Source organism: Mustela lutreola, chromosome 6 (assembly GCF_030435805.1).
Source record: "Mustela lutreola isolate mMusLut2 chromosome 6, mMusLut2.pri, whole genome shotgun sequence".
NCBI classification, from domain to species: Eukaryota; Metazoa; Chordata; class Mammalia; order Carnivora; family Mustelidae; genus Mustela; species Mustela lutreola.
In genome coordinates this window covers 65,426,922-65,440,122 of record NC_081295.1, presented here as the reverse complement: position 1 = coordinate 65,440,122, position 13,201 = coordinate 65,426,922, and the positions used below count along the sequence as shown (strand labels likewise).

The 13,201-nt window shown below is 41.0% G+C and overlaps 1 protein-coding gene across 15 annotated transcripts in view; it reads right to left on the bottom strand.

Annotated features, from left to right (window-relative positions):
* The window catches only part of MAP7 (microtubule associated protein 7), a 167,729-nt gene that overhangs the window by 59,385 nt on the left and 95,143 nt on the right, over nt 1-13,201 (bottom strand). The window contains exon 1 of one of the 15 annotated variants that reach the window (XM_059177469.1): nt 9,545-9,565. The exons of the other annotated variants lie outside the window; for them this stretch is intronic. The gene's annotated coding sequence lies outside the window, so the exon portion shown is untranslated. Of the gene's footprint in view, nt 1-9,544; nt 9,566-13,201 lie in introns of those variants that run through there. 15 annotated transcript variants of the gene reach the window in all.

Sequence of the window (13,201 nt, the reverse complement as noted above, 5' to 3'; positions counted from 1 at the left end):
ACCTTTGTATCAGGCACAAGGCTAGATTTAGGAAATAAAAAGATGAGGCTGTTACAACTCTTGCTGGCTCAGTGGGAAGGACACACCCCAAACTCAAGGGCTGTGGCTCAACCGATCCTCCAGCAGTAGCATGTTCACGGTTGGTCCCAGTTTAAACATAAAGCAAGCAGGTGGAAGCATGACTGGTATCCAAAGTCTCTGATCTTAGTTCTTAGAAAGCTCATGCATTAGGGACCCAACATTCCAAGAACATACCCAAGTGGGTCACTAGAAGAGAGCCAGGACATAAAATTTACTAGGATTTTGAAACAGGTACTGGAAAAAGTTTCGTAACACAGATTATTAAAGAGACTATGGGAAATGTATTCTCGGAAAGGAATAAAGGGGCAGACATACCCAGTAGTTCTCTGGTTATGTCAAGTGCAGGATCCCATACTTTAAACACATTACTTTCTTTACCCATATGTATTTTTTAAAGATTTTATTTATTTTTCAGAGAGGGAGAGCACAACCAGGGGGAGCTGGAGGCAGAGGGAGAAGCAGGCTCTCCACGGAGCAAGGAGCCTGATACAGAACTCGATCATAGGACCGAGGGGTCACGATCTGAGCTGAAAGCAGATACTTAACACACCGAGCCCCCCAGGAACCCCTTTACCCATATTACTTCAGTGTACCTCAAAGGATATTTAAAAGATGTCTGCTACTGTCTCAGATACAAATCATGTCAAAAACCGAGCCCATGAGTTTCTGCCTCCTACTCTCTGCCTTATAACCTGCTCTGCGGTCTTCCTTACCAGCTGAGAATTCTGCCCTTCCATCTGATTATGCCCCAAACCCTGGACTCACCCTTGATCCTCATGTTCAATCTGTTAGTAAGTTCTTTCCCCTCTACCTTATAAAACATTTTACCACCTCTCCAGCTGCCTCTCTAATCATCTCCTCCCTGTGTGACTACAATATACTCTTACCCAGTCTACCTGATCTTCCCACTGACTACCTTTAGTCTGTTTTCATCGTAGTAGCCAGGGTGATCCCCTTAAAATACAAGTGGCGTCACTCCTCTGCTCAGAACTCTCCAATAGCTCCCATGTTGCTTGGAGTAAAACCTAAGGTCTCCATCATGGCCCACAAGGTACCCCTTTCCTTCTGAATTACTCTGTTCTAGTCATCCTGACTTAGTCCATCCCAGAACTTTGCAAGGACTCGAAACATTCTTGTCTCTGATACCCACATGGATTTCACATCTTCTGGGACTCTGCTCAATAAGACAGATAAGAAAATCCTCTTGAATTGTTTAACAGAGCAACCCCACCACTCAGCACTTCACACTCCTTCCCTGCTTTGTTTGGAGCCCTTGCCCCTGACATATGACACATTATCTCTTCATTAGGCTAAGGAAATTGGACATTATCAAGACAATAGGAATTACTTGCTCAATGTTTTTGAACCAGAAAAGATGGGATGATAATTATGCTTTAAGAGGAGCAAATTTGAAAACCGTTCCTAAGACATACTGAGAAAAATTACTAAAAAATATTCCCTAAATTTACTTTCAACCTCTAGAGAGCAATACGCCAAATTTTTGTGGTATTAGCATGGAAAACTGTGGATAATGGGGTGCCTGGGTGGCTCAGGCAGTTAAGTGTCTGATTCTTGATTTCTCAGGTCATGATCTCAGGGTCTTGAGCTCGAGCCCTTCAATGGGCTCCGTGTTCAGCAGGGAGTCTAGTTGAGATTCTCTCTTTCTCCCTCCCCCCAACCCTGCATACATGCACACACACTCTCAAATAAATAAATCAGTAGATATTAACCACTATATTATTTTATTATATTTATTATTTATTATTAACTATATATTATAATTAATATATAATAACTAATATAGATAAAATCATAGACTAAACAGTAAAAGTATCTTATACAAATCTTTTAATATTGCTTACTTTGGATTTGTTTGCTTTAAATAATAGCTTCAAACACTGACATTGACTGGTTTAAGTTTTATCTATTGGGCTTTTTTGGCTTTATTTTCAAGGAAAGTTCTGTAAACATACAGTAAAAAATGAGCAGAAAGCAAATAAAAGGCCTCATTCAGTATCTTCTGATGGGACCTTGTCACTTGAAATTTTACCAGGCAAGCTACCACTGGAAAAGGGCTACATGGTGTGTGTATGTGCTTACACTGGAGGATGGTGGCTGGGAGGGAAACTGAAAGGAGTATGAGTGGAACCAGGATAGGCTCTTATTCTGATACTGATCTAGAAGGGAAATCAGCAAGTATGCTTGGTTCTTTAATGCTGTCACATAACCTCTCATCCCACCTACCAAAAAGGAGTTGCCAGTTGTCACCATGTGGCAAGTGAAACCCAAGCTAACTGCTCTTGGCTCTAGGCTCACAACTTTAGAGAGATCCCTAAAGATACAAAAAAGTCGATGAAACTCAAAACTCGGAAAGTTTCTAACTCAGTATGTATAGAACAGCCTTTCACAGGGCTCCGGGGTGGAGCAATTGGTTAAGCGCAGTTAAACACGTGACTCTTGATTTCCACTCAGGTCATGATCTCACGGTCGGGAGATCAAGCCCTGTGTTGGGTTCTGCACAGAGTCTGCTTGAGATTCTCTTTTCCTTTCTATCTGGCCCTCTTGCTCATGCTCTCTCTAAAATAAATACATCGTGGGGTGCCTGGGTGGCTCAGTGGTTTAAGCCTTTGCCTTTGGCTCAGGTCATGATCTCAGGGTCCTGGGATCAAGCCCTGCATTGAGCTGTCCGCTCAGCGAGGAGCCTGCTTTCCACCCCACCCCCATCTGCCTCTCTGCCTACTTGTGATATCTGTCTGTCAAAGAAATACGTAAAATCTTTAAAAATAAATGAAACAAGATGGGATTGGGAGGGAGACAGACCATAAGTGACTCTTAATCTCACAAAACAAACTGGGGGTTGCTGGGGGGAGGGGGGTGGGGAGAAGAGGGATGGGGTTATGGACATTGGGGAGGGTATGTGCTATGGAGAGTGCTGTGAAGTGTGTAAACCTGGTGATTCACAGACCTGTATCCCTGGGGATAAAAATATATTATATGTTTATAAAAAAATAAAAAATTTAAAACAAACAAAAAAAACTATCATAATAAAATAAATAAATAAGATAAAATTAAAAAATAAAATAAGTGCATCTTTTAAAAGAAGAAACTTTCTCCTTATTCTGCAAGTTAATCTTATTAAAATTACTCATAAAGAAGTTAACTATTAAAAAACATAACAGAAAGAAGCAGAATGTATCACATATTTGGAGTACTAGGATTATAATTTTCTTTTTGTTATATAGCTACCTCTGGCACACAGTAAGTAAAGCCTTAATTAGGAAGCTATTTATGGATCTGCTATATATTATTTTTACTTAACTGAAAAAGAATTAGAACCATTTGTCTAGAACATATTTCAAATATTCCTTTCTTTCTTGCCTATATTTGACATAATTTAATCTTTCTCTGGTGACTGCATATCCGCAGGGCCCCCAGATCCTGACAACAAACATCAATCCTAACTGGATATTATGTAACTGTCCACCATGAAGGAGATTAAAAAGACTGTAACACATGTTCAGTCCCGTTGACTTTTCCAAATAATCCCTGATAAAAGCTTTTTCTGGGGGGGTGGGGAGCTATAATTGTCTCATAATCTTGAAATTCAAATGTAAAAAATATACTTGAATTTAACTGGAGGTCTGGTTACTTGAATGCCAGTTGATCTACTCCTGACTTCCACTGGAGCTGCTCCTCCTGCCACTCCTTCCACCTCCTTCCACTCGCCTGCCCTCCTACCATCTGGATCTCAGGAATTCATTGCTATCCCAGAAGACCTTCTGCATCCTACTCACAACAAGATGCATGGAAAATTTTAGAATTTTTAGTGGCGCCTGGGTGGCTCAGTTGGTTAAGCGACTGCCTATGGCTCAGGTCATGATCCTGGAGTCCAGAGATCATGTCCCGCATGGGGCTCCCAGCTCCGAGGGGAATCTGCTTCTCCCTCTGACCTTCTCCCCTCTTATACTCTCTCACTCTCTAATAAATAAATAAAAATCTTTAAAAAAAAATCTTAGAATTTTTAATGCTCATGTAAAAATGACAGATTAACTTAGTAAAGCAAAAGTAATTTTACAAATGGTCTCTTCATTAAATATTATGACAACTCTAACAATTATAAATTACAAATAATTGCTAATGTCTATCCTTTCGGTTGGACATTCATCTAAAGTTTTCAGGTTATCTTTCTACTTTTCTATCAGTCCACTTTTCCTTCCACCTCTGTAAGAATCTTTACTTCTCCAACAACCTCTCTGGTTAACACTCTAATTGTGATAAGGCAGAAGATATAAACTCAAACAGATCTGGGCTCAGGTGACCTTCAGAAAGTTTCTTGACCTCTCTGAGTAGGTATGTGTGGGGGGATATAGCCTCCCTCATAGGGCTGCTGGGAAGATGGAGGATTAACGGAGAAGATGCGTGGGAAGAATCTGCCATCGAGATTAGTGCACAACAGGTATTTAACACACTCCTTTTCTCTCTTTCTCTCTTCCGATGAGGTCCGGGGCCTTCCTCAACCACGGTACTTGCCGCACTTGGCATGGTGTAGCAGTGTGTTTGGAAGTTTCCAGGAGGTGGTGTGTGCTCTGGAGTCAGCTGAGCTGGCTGTGCCCTTAACGGGCTATCAATTCTCGGCACATCACTTAACCTCTCAGCCTTAATTTCCCCCTCTGTAAAGAGGGACAACACTTAGTTTCAGGGTTGTGTAAATTAATGAGAGCACTGGGCTCACCACAAGGCTCAATAACTGGTAGAAAGCTTTTTTTTTTTTGGCTCTCTCCTTATTCCCTACACAAATGTGGGAACCTGGGTCTCCATTTCCCCAGGGCTTTGCTCATGCAGCACTAATGGGGAAAGTAACCTATGTCAACTTGGTGATAGGGTCTTGGGGAGCAAAGTCTGGCTCAGCTGCTGGTTTCAGAGGTTTCCAACTCAGCTACAAGCATACCTCCTGGGGACCCTCAGGGTAGTAGGTGGGGCTTAATGGTATGATTTTTAGGGTACAACCTGGCTTTGGAAGAGGTAATCCTCAGTGTTTCTGGGACTTAGATGACAGCTTGAAGAGACAGAATGCCCTTCAAGTTACCACTGCATTAAGTAAATATGAGCTTTAAAAAAAAAACCAAAAAAACCAAAACCCAAAAACCCAAAACCCAAACACTCCATTGTAATAATGAGAAATAAAACCTTTTTCTTATTTTTTTAAACAAAGAACAGGGAATTTCACTACTTGAGAACATGATGAAAGTAATTTACTTAAGATTTCCAACATTTAAAAAACTGGAAATCCTAGGTAACTCGCAGACAGGATTGAATATACCTCCCCCCCACCATTAAAAAATACCATTTTTTAAAAGACTCAGGTGACTTTCCAGTATTAATTTGAATCTCTTTCATTTTTTATAAAGAAAACTGAGTCATATAGCATAATGCTCAATAAGTCTTTGCTAGCCTTATAAAATCTCTATTGATCTTCCTGCTAGCTTGAAAGCTTTATTCCATTAGTATCCCATGTGTGAGTGTTAAAGGCAAGAGGAAGGATGCAGAGAAGCATCCTTGTGGTCTGGGGCTCTGTCTCTCTCCAAACCGCTCTGAAACAAAATAGAGAGATGGCAGACATTTGGAGCTTTCACCTAGTAAAAATCCTGCAGCCACTAAGTGCCATAAATGAGCTTGTGAAATCCAGATCCTCTACGATCACTGCATTCCTTGCCATGTCTTCCCATAAAGGGCACGGGTTCTTGCTGCTTTGTTTCTATTTTGGGCTGTACGGTCTGGCTGAAGAGTCTCTCTCAACTGATCAGAATAACTGGTTCAACAAATGCTTAATGTAGTAAAAAAAAGCTTACTCTAATAAGACATTTAGGATTACAATCTTAGGAATCACCCTGAGTTTAAATCTCACTGAATGGTATGTGGCCTTGACATCCACAAGGATAATATATTTCTTTACCATTTTTTAAAAAAGATTTATTTATTTTAGAGAGAGAATGCATGTGCACATGAGCGGGAGGAGGGGCAAAGGAAGAGTGGGAGAGAGAATCTCAAGCAGACTCTGTGCTGAGTGCAAGATGGGGCTCGGTCTCCCAACCCTGAGGTCATGACTTGAGCCAAAATTAAGAGGTGGGCAATAAACCGACTGATGTACCCAGGTGCCCCTTTCTGTCTCTATTTTTAACAGAGTTTAGCCATTAGGCCCAGCTCTGTATGAGATCTTTGCTATATTGTTCAGTTGGACTTGGTGGACATGCAGCTCAGGGTATACAAACAGCTTTGGGGGAGAGTAAACTAGAAGACAGAACTAGAGGTTGAACCACAGGCACATGCCTTCTTTTTTTTTTTTTTTTTTGAGGATTTTATTTATTTCAGAGAGATAGAGAACACGCACGAGCGCGAGCATGGGGAGGGGCAGAGGGAGAAGCAGGCTCCTGGCAGAGCGAGAAGCACAATGTAGGACTTGATCCTAGGTCCCTGGGATCACAGCCTAAGGCGAAGGCAGACGCTTACCTGACTGAGCCACCCAGGGGTCCCAGCAATTGACGCTTTTGTAGTGAAAAATGGTTGAATATTGCAACTTCATAGGTCTCAACTGAATAGTTTCAATTTATCTGTGCAGAAAAGACTTCACACAGCAGGCGTTAGAGAGCTCTCCTTAGGAAGGCCTGGTTTTGCTCCAATCTTAGCAGGATTCTGACTCCATGCTGAGGCCTGAGTCTTCCTCGTAAATCACAGAGCCTGGGGTGGTCTTGCCAGACCCCCAGCACACTAAACAAATCACTTAGTTGAAAAATTTGGCTGTATAACACTGTTATGGCAATTAAAGAATGTTTTTGATTCAAAAACTTAACAGAGAGTGATTACAGAATAGTTTCCAGGCAATTCAGTGTTTCTCCTAAAGTTTTCTACTTTATCATCCTTTTGCTTATTTACTTGACAATTACATTTGATTCTAATAGAGTTGCCTGGAGTATTGTAACACAGATCTTTAAGGTTTTATCCAACATTATTTATGAAATTTGCCTTAGAATAAGGCCATAATGCAAACTTCTCTAATGACCTTTCTGATTAGTTCACAGGATAGAGAGCTTCTCAGTTTAAATGCCTCATAATTGTTCCTGAAATTAAAGAAATGATAGAGCTCATGGGAGTTCACCCTAGACAAACGTGGGTTCAGTTTTCTTCCTACTGGCATTGCCCAGATAGTATCTGACTCGGGGACACCCTGTGCTCAGTACTGGGAAGAAATATTAATGTGTCTCCCTCTACCACCTTTCCCTTCAGGAACCCTTACTTCTGGGTTACTTCTTCAAACTGTGTTTTGGAACTTCTGATTCTCCCAGTAATTTCTTTTCTCCTCAGAAAAGTTGCTTCCTCTTATGGCCCAAAGCACATGCTCTAGTCCATCATTTTCAAGTGCATTTATAAATATGTTCTCTCAAATACAGTTTGTCTCCCACCTCTTGGGAATCTATGCTCCTCTTTCTCTGTAATCATTGGAAACTATGTCAAAAGGTGAACTGTCCTCAAAAAGTCAGCCAAACCTGATATTAGTCTCTTTGTTACAGTATCATCAGAACCACTACATTCCCAAGCTCACAAACACCAAATAATATTTTTTTTTCAAAAAACGTTTTAAAAGATTTATTTGAGAGAGAGAGAGAGAGAGCAAGCGTAAGAGGGAGGAGCAGAAGGAGAAGGAGAAAAAAATCTCAAGCAGACTGTGCACTGAGCACACAGCCTGATGTGGGGCTCGAGCTCATGACACTCGGATCATGACCCGAGTCAAAACCAAGAATAGGACGCCTAACTGCAACACCCAGGTGCCCCTAAATAATTTTATCAATACACATTTACAGATACTCTCATGGGCCAGCCACTGAACCATACACTACAAGCACCAAGATCAAAGGACACAATGTCAACTTTTAAGATGCCTGTGAACATAGGAGGAGACAATAGGAAAACACGTGCAATCATAGCAATGAATCAGTTTTTTAAAAAAATCAATATACCATAGAAGATAGATACCAGATAAATGATGCAGATAGTATTACAGAGATTCAGAGGTGGGAGGAGGTGCTAAGGGGGTAGTAGTGATATAAGACTTCACTGCATAAAGATTTTGAAGAATGGAGAGAATCAGTAAAAGCAAAGAGTGAAGCAGAGAGGGCTGCAGGAGGCCATAAGCAAAACTACCTGGGCAATTAAAAAAAAGAAAAGATAAGCAAGGCACTATGCAGTTGGAACAGTGGGTTTAGGAAGGTAGGCAGTTGAAAACAAGGCTGAGGTCAAGGACTCCTTGAATTCCAAGAGTTTGGACTTTACCCTGAAGGCAATGCAAGTCACTGGGATAAATCACGTGGGACTTCGGGCGGGGACTCTGGGTAAACAGAGTGAAGCCTATAACAAGCCTGCTGGAAGTATATATACAAATGTGCTTATCTTCTTAACGAAAACAATACAAGGAAACCAGGCTAAAAACAGACATCTTAAGAATTCTGCTTTCTATTTAATTTAATAATTTTTCAGATCTTCACATTTGCCCGTAACAGGTACCAAGAGATAAATATCTGACCTCGAGGGAAAACAGAGACTCCAGTGACCTGGGGGAAAACTGTGCCTGCTACTGTAGCATCACAGAACCAGAAGAGTCGTCACTGTGGCCATCCAGGACGGAGCCCGCCAGGTTGCTCCACGCAGGGAAACTCCCTGAGCTCTCAGCCTCTCCTCTGCTTCAGATCCTGCAGGAAATGGGACCCCAGCCACCCACTCCATGGAGCAAGGGCGGTGGGTAGAATGACAAACACAGAATGGAGGGAATGTGCCTGGCTAGGGAACAAGTGGCATGCTCTGAAGGTCATTCTGCAGGACAGTCAAGGAAATAAAATGTGGACAGAGGCTCACTGGTGTCTTTAATCTTTCACAGATCGCCGCAGGATGGGGAAGAAGCCACGTCACCATGCAGATTTACAGGCACTGTGCCCTGGAGACGTGTGTAACTACAGATGCTGAGAAAGAGTGCAGAATGTAATTTGCCCTTCTACACCAGAATAAATCCACCGTGTGCTATGGTCTAAAATCCAGCCATGAGGGTGCCTGGATGGCTCAGTTGTTAAGCAGCTGCCTTCCGCTCAGGTCATGATCCCCGGGTCCTGGGATCGAGCCCCCCATCGGGCTCCCTGCTGAGTGGGGCATCTGCTTCTTCCTCTCCCTCTGCCTGCTGCTCCCCTCTGCTTGTGCTCTCTCTCTCTCGGTGTCAAATAAATAAAATCTTAAAAAAAATAAACAACAAACCCAGCCATGTTTAATGTGACACAGCAATAAGAACAAGGAACTGCTTTACTCAAGAATCTATTGCTCATTTCTTGTTGCAAAGACAAATGCAATTAAGAACATTTGATAATGTCTATCAGTCTCCCATTTCGTCCTTATTCATTCTGACAAGAAACAATTCAATTCTTACTTTTTCTTTGTATTTCGTGCTCTCCAGATACAACAAGAAGTTATGACTTGGTGGCTACAATAGACTACACCAGAGGCTTATAAGGCACGTGGAGTTTAGGGAGCGCTCATTCGGCCAGAATGAACAGGGACTGAAAGTCACTTTCTGATTACTTCATTTCTGCATAATGAAAAAAATGAAAAATTTATGACCGTGATAGAAAGGGATAGTCAACCGAAAGACAAAGAAATCTGTCCAATACTGAGATAATACAAACCCAACACAAAGACACTGATTTTATAAATACAAGCCAGCATTGTGTACAGTTATATGATCCATGGGAACAGAACGCACCAGAAACATCACTCCTCATCCTGAACTATAATGTGAAGGCACGAAGAAGGGGACAGGCACACAGAGCCATTTATTAATGATTTATAATAGTCTGTCAACTTCCAAAGTAAAGTTGAGGCAGTTGTGCCGAAATGTCCGCGGCAAAAATATCGACATGTCCGTAACTTTTTACCAAAAATTCCATTTTTGCTTGTTAAATTACACATGACAGGGATAGCATAAATAGGACTTAAATAATAGCAAAAGAGAATTCTGTCAAAATAAGTTATCAGGATACATTTAAGGGATAAGGAGTGGGCTACGTGTTTGCCTCCAAAGAGCTGTAATCACAGTCATCATTGTTTTGAGCTTCAAGAACCAGAGATGCTCTCCAACGGAATGGAGCTTGAGGCATTCGTCTCTGGTGCTCAGACAGGCGCAGTTCTGAGATAAGGCTCTAAGAGACCAGAGCAACCTGAAGATAGGGCCTGTGGTTTTCATCCTCAGGATCTCCATCTTTAGTTCACTATCTGGCACTTCTGTGACGCTGAATAAATGGCTGAAGAAGAGGCTGAGGGACGGCTGGAAGGTGGGTGGTGTACTCTGAGCAAATGGTAGCCAAGGCCCAGAAAGATAAAGTTTTCATGACAAGTAGAAAGAAAAAGGGTGCATTTGCTCATTTTTGGAAGGCTGCTAAGACTGCAGAGAAAACACAACCAAAAGAATTGTCAGATTCCTGTTGTGTCCATTCCAGGTGGGGGAAAAAAAAACCCAGAAAATATTGTAATTTTAGGATGGTTTTGACGTGACATCAGGCAAGCCCCAAAATCAAATCATTGCATCTGCAGCCACATAACAGGAAGGTATGCTCAGTGCCACTTATAGTGAATATCACAGAACTAGAGAGAGACTCCAAATACAACAGAATATTGTCTATACGGCATGGGGAGAAGCATGAAGACATGACAGCCTTGGCTGCAAATACCAGAAAGGCTACAAAACAAGCATTTCAGCTTTGAGAGATTTGTAAACCCCAACATTTCCCCCAAAGCAATTTAATAGATTCCTTTTGGTAATCTGTTAAAAAGACAAACATCTGTTTTAGCTGAAATGAAGAAAACTGTATTTCAAAAAACCATGTGCCCCATATATTTTTTGTGTATAAGTGATTGGGAATCATTTCTCAAGCTGTTTTGTTTACCAATAAAAGCAGCTAGCTGATTCATGGTACAAAGTCCTTCTGATGTAGTTAGCAGACAGGAGCAAACATTACATACTTTAAATCCAACCCAAAACATTTTTATCTAAAAACAAATAAATAGAACAAGCAAAAACCTTTCTTCAGCCAGATGGCAACATTATAAATAGAACCGGAAAGGCTGTATCTTCCACCTGCATTAACATAAACCAGATTAAAAGGCAAGCCTCTTCATCCCTATGGGTGACGGACCTTCTCCCTTCTCCATGATTTATCAACAGTCACAAGGCTAGGTATTATACAAATGAGCTCTGCTTCATAATATGAGTAATGTTTATGACTAAGCAAAGATTAGAGCAAAGGACAGAAATGAGGGGGAAAGCCTAACCATATTAAAAGTTTTCCATTTACACTAGGAAATGGTAAATTATGGAGACTGTAGCTAATTTTCCAAGTTTCAACAGCTGGATAGGGAGTTTATCAAATTAGACCGAATTCAATTAAATTCAGTGTGTAATTAAAAGCAACTATTTAAATAACTTGGGGAAAAATAATTAGAACTCAACTTCATTACTCTGTTTAATTAAAGTAACCAACTGAAAGAAGGTGCTTTTACTTTTACCAGGATAATGATTTACTTTAAAAAGAAAACTAAAATTGCTAATACCAATATTTTATAAAATGATTACTATAGGCCACAAAACAGAAAAGCTTTCATACTTAAATGCCAAAAAAAATGATCAAGGTAAAAGATGTATAGTTCTTAAAATCCCAAATAAACAACACAGTCAGTTTTAATACCAGTTTTGCAAAGAAATGAGTATTATTTTAATCCTTTGAATATTAATCAACTGAGTTTAATCTGTGAAAAAAACCCAGACATACAAGGCTGCAGAATATCAGTATTTCACTCTTCCTCCTCTGTAGAACATAACAGTAAAATGCTCAACTTTAAGTTTTCTTATGCAAACTCAGAAAAATGCCATAGGAATGAGTGGTAAATAAGGGAAGGTTAAGATTATTCCAATTCCTTCTGAGTCACAAGTGAATGTTTAACCTCAAGGTTGTTTAAAATCAGGGGCAGCCCCATCTCACCATGCTGTCCTATGCCATCACTTGTACATCTGTGTCCTTGCTCATTTTCCCCTCTCATTGGAACACCAGCCTCACCATTTCTTCAAATGTTTAAATCCAATCTATCTGCCTCTTTTTCCTTCCTTCCTACCTTCCTTCCTTCCTTTCTTCTTTTAATAGCTTTTATTGTTTTAAGGAAGTTTCAGGTTCACACCAAGCGGAGTGGAGAGTTCAGAGGCGTTCCCATGGGCCCCTACCTCCACAGAGTGCGCACTCTCCCACTATCAGTAGCCTGCACTGGAGCCGTACGTTTATTTCAATCAATGAACCTTTAGAGACATACCATTATCGCCCCAAGTCCACAGTTCACAACGTATCATTATCACCCAAAGTCTACAGTTCATAGAGTTCATTCTGTTGTTCTGGTATTTGACAAACGTAGAAGGTCATTCATCCGCCATTACAGCGTGGTAAAAGAGTCCAATCCACTTCTCATGGCCCCACTCAGTTCTCTTTCTCGTGTAATCTTTTCCAGCTATCCCAACACTTTTCCTTCTCTGAATTCTCCTACACACCCCAGTCTGCCCCACACTGGCTGGCACTTGATTTCATTGCGTCTTATGTCGTTTTTAGAATGTAAAATTCCAAATACTGCTCATCTCACAGAAGCAAGGCCAAAAAAAAAAAAAAAAAAGGTACTTTTTTGTAAAAAAACAAAAATAAAAACAGAAACAAAAACACAATTGGGGAAATGCGTGTTGTAGCCTTTCCCTCTTGGAAATTCATACTGCCAATTTGCATAGGTAAATTGTGTTGCTCCATGCTTGCTACCTAATAAAGGCCTATATGAGGCTTCTTCTCTAACAGAACCCTGACTGGCCACAAGGCACAGTTCTGGCCAAGAAGCTGAACACTGCCGGGTTTGTAGGAATGCTCCTTAAAGGGGAGGTGTACTCAGGAGGCAGGGCTCCTCACTCTGCCTTTTTCTCTTGTCTTGAAGATGGGTATGATGTTCAAGGTAGAGCATCTGCCTTGTAACCAGGAAGCTATCATGAGGGAAAAGCTAAGGCAGT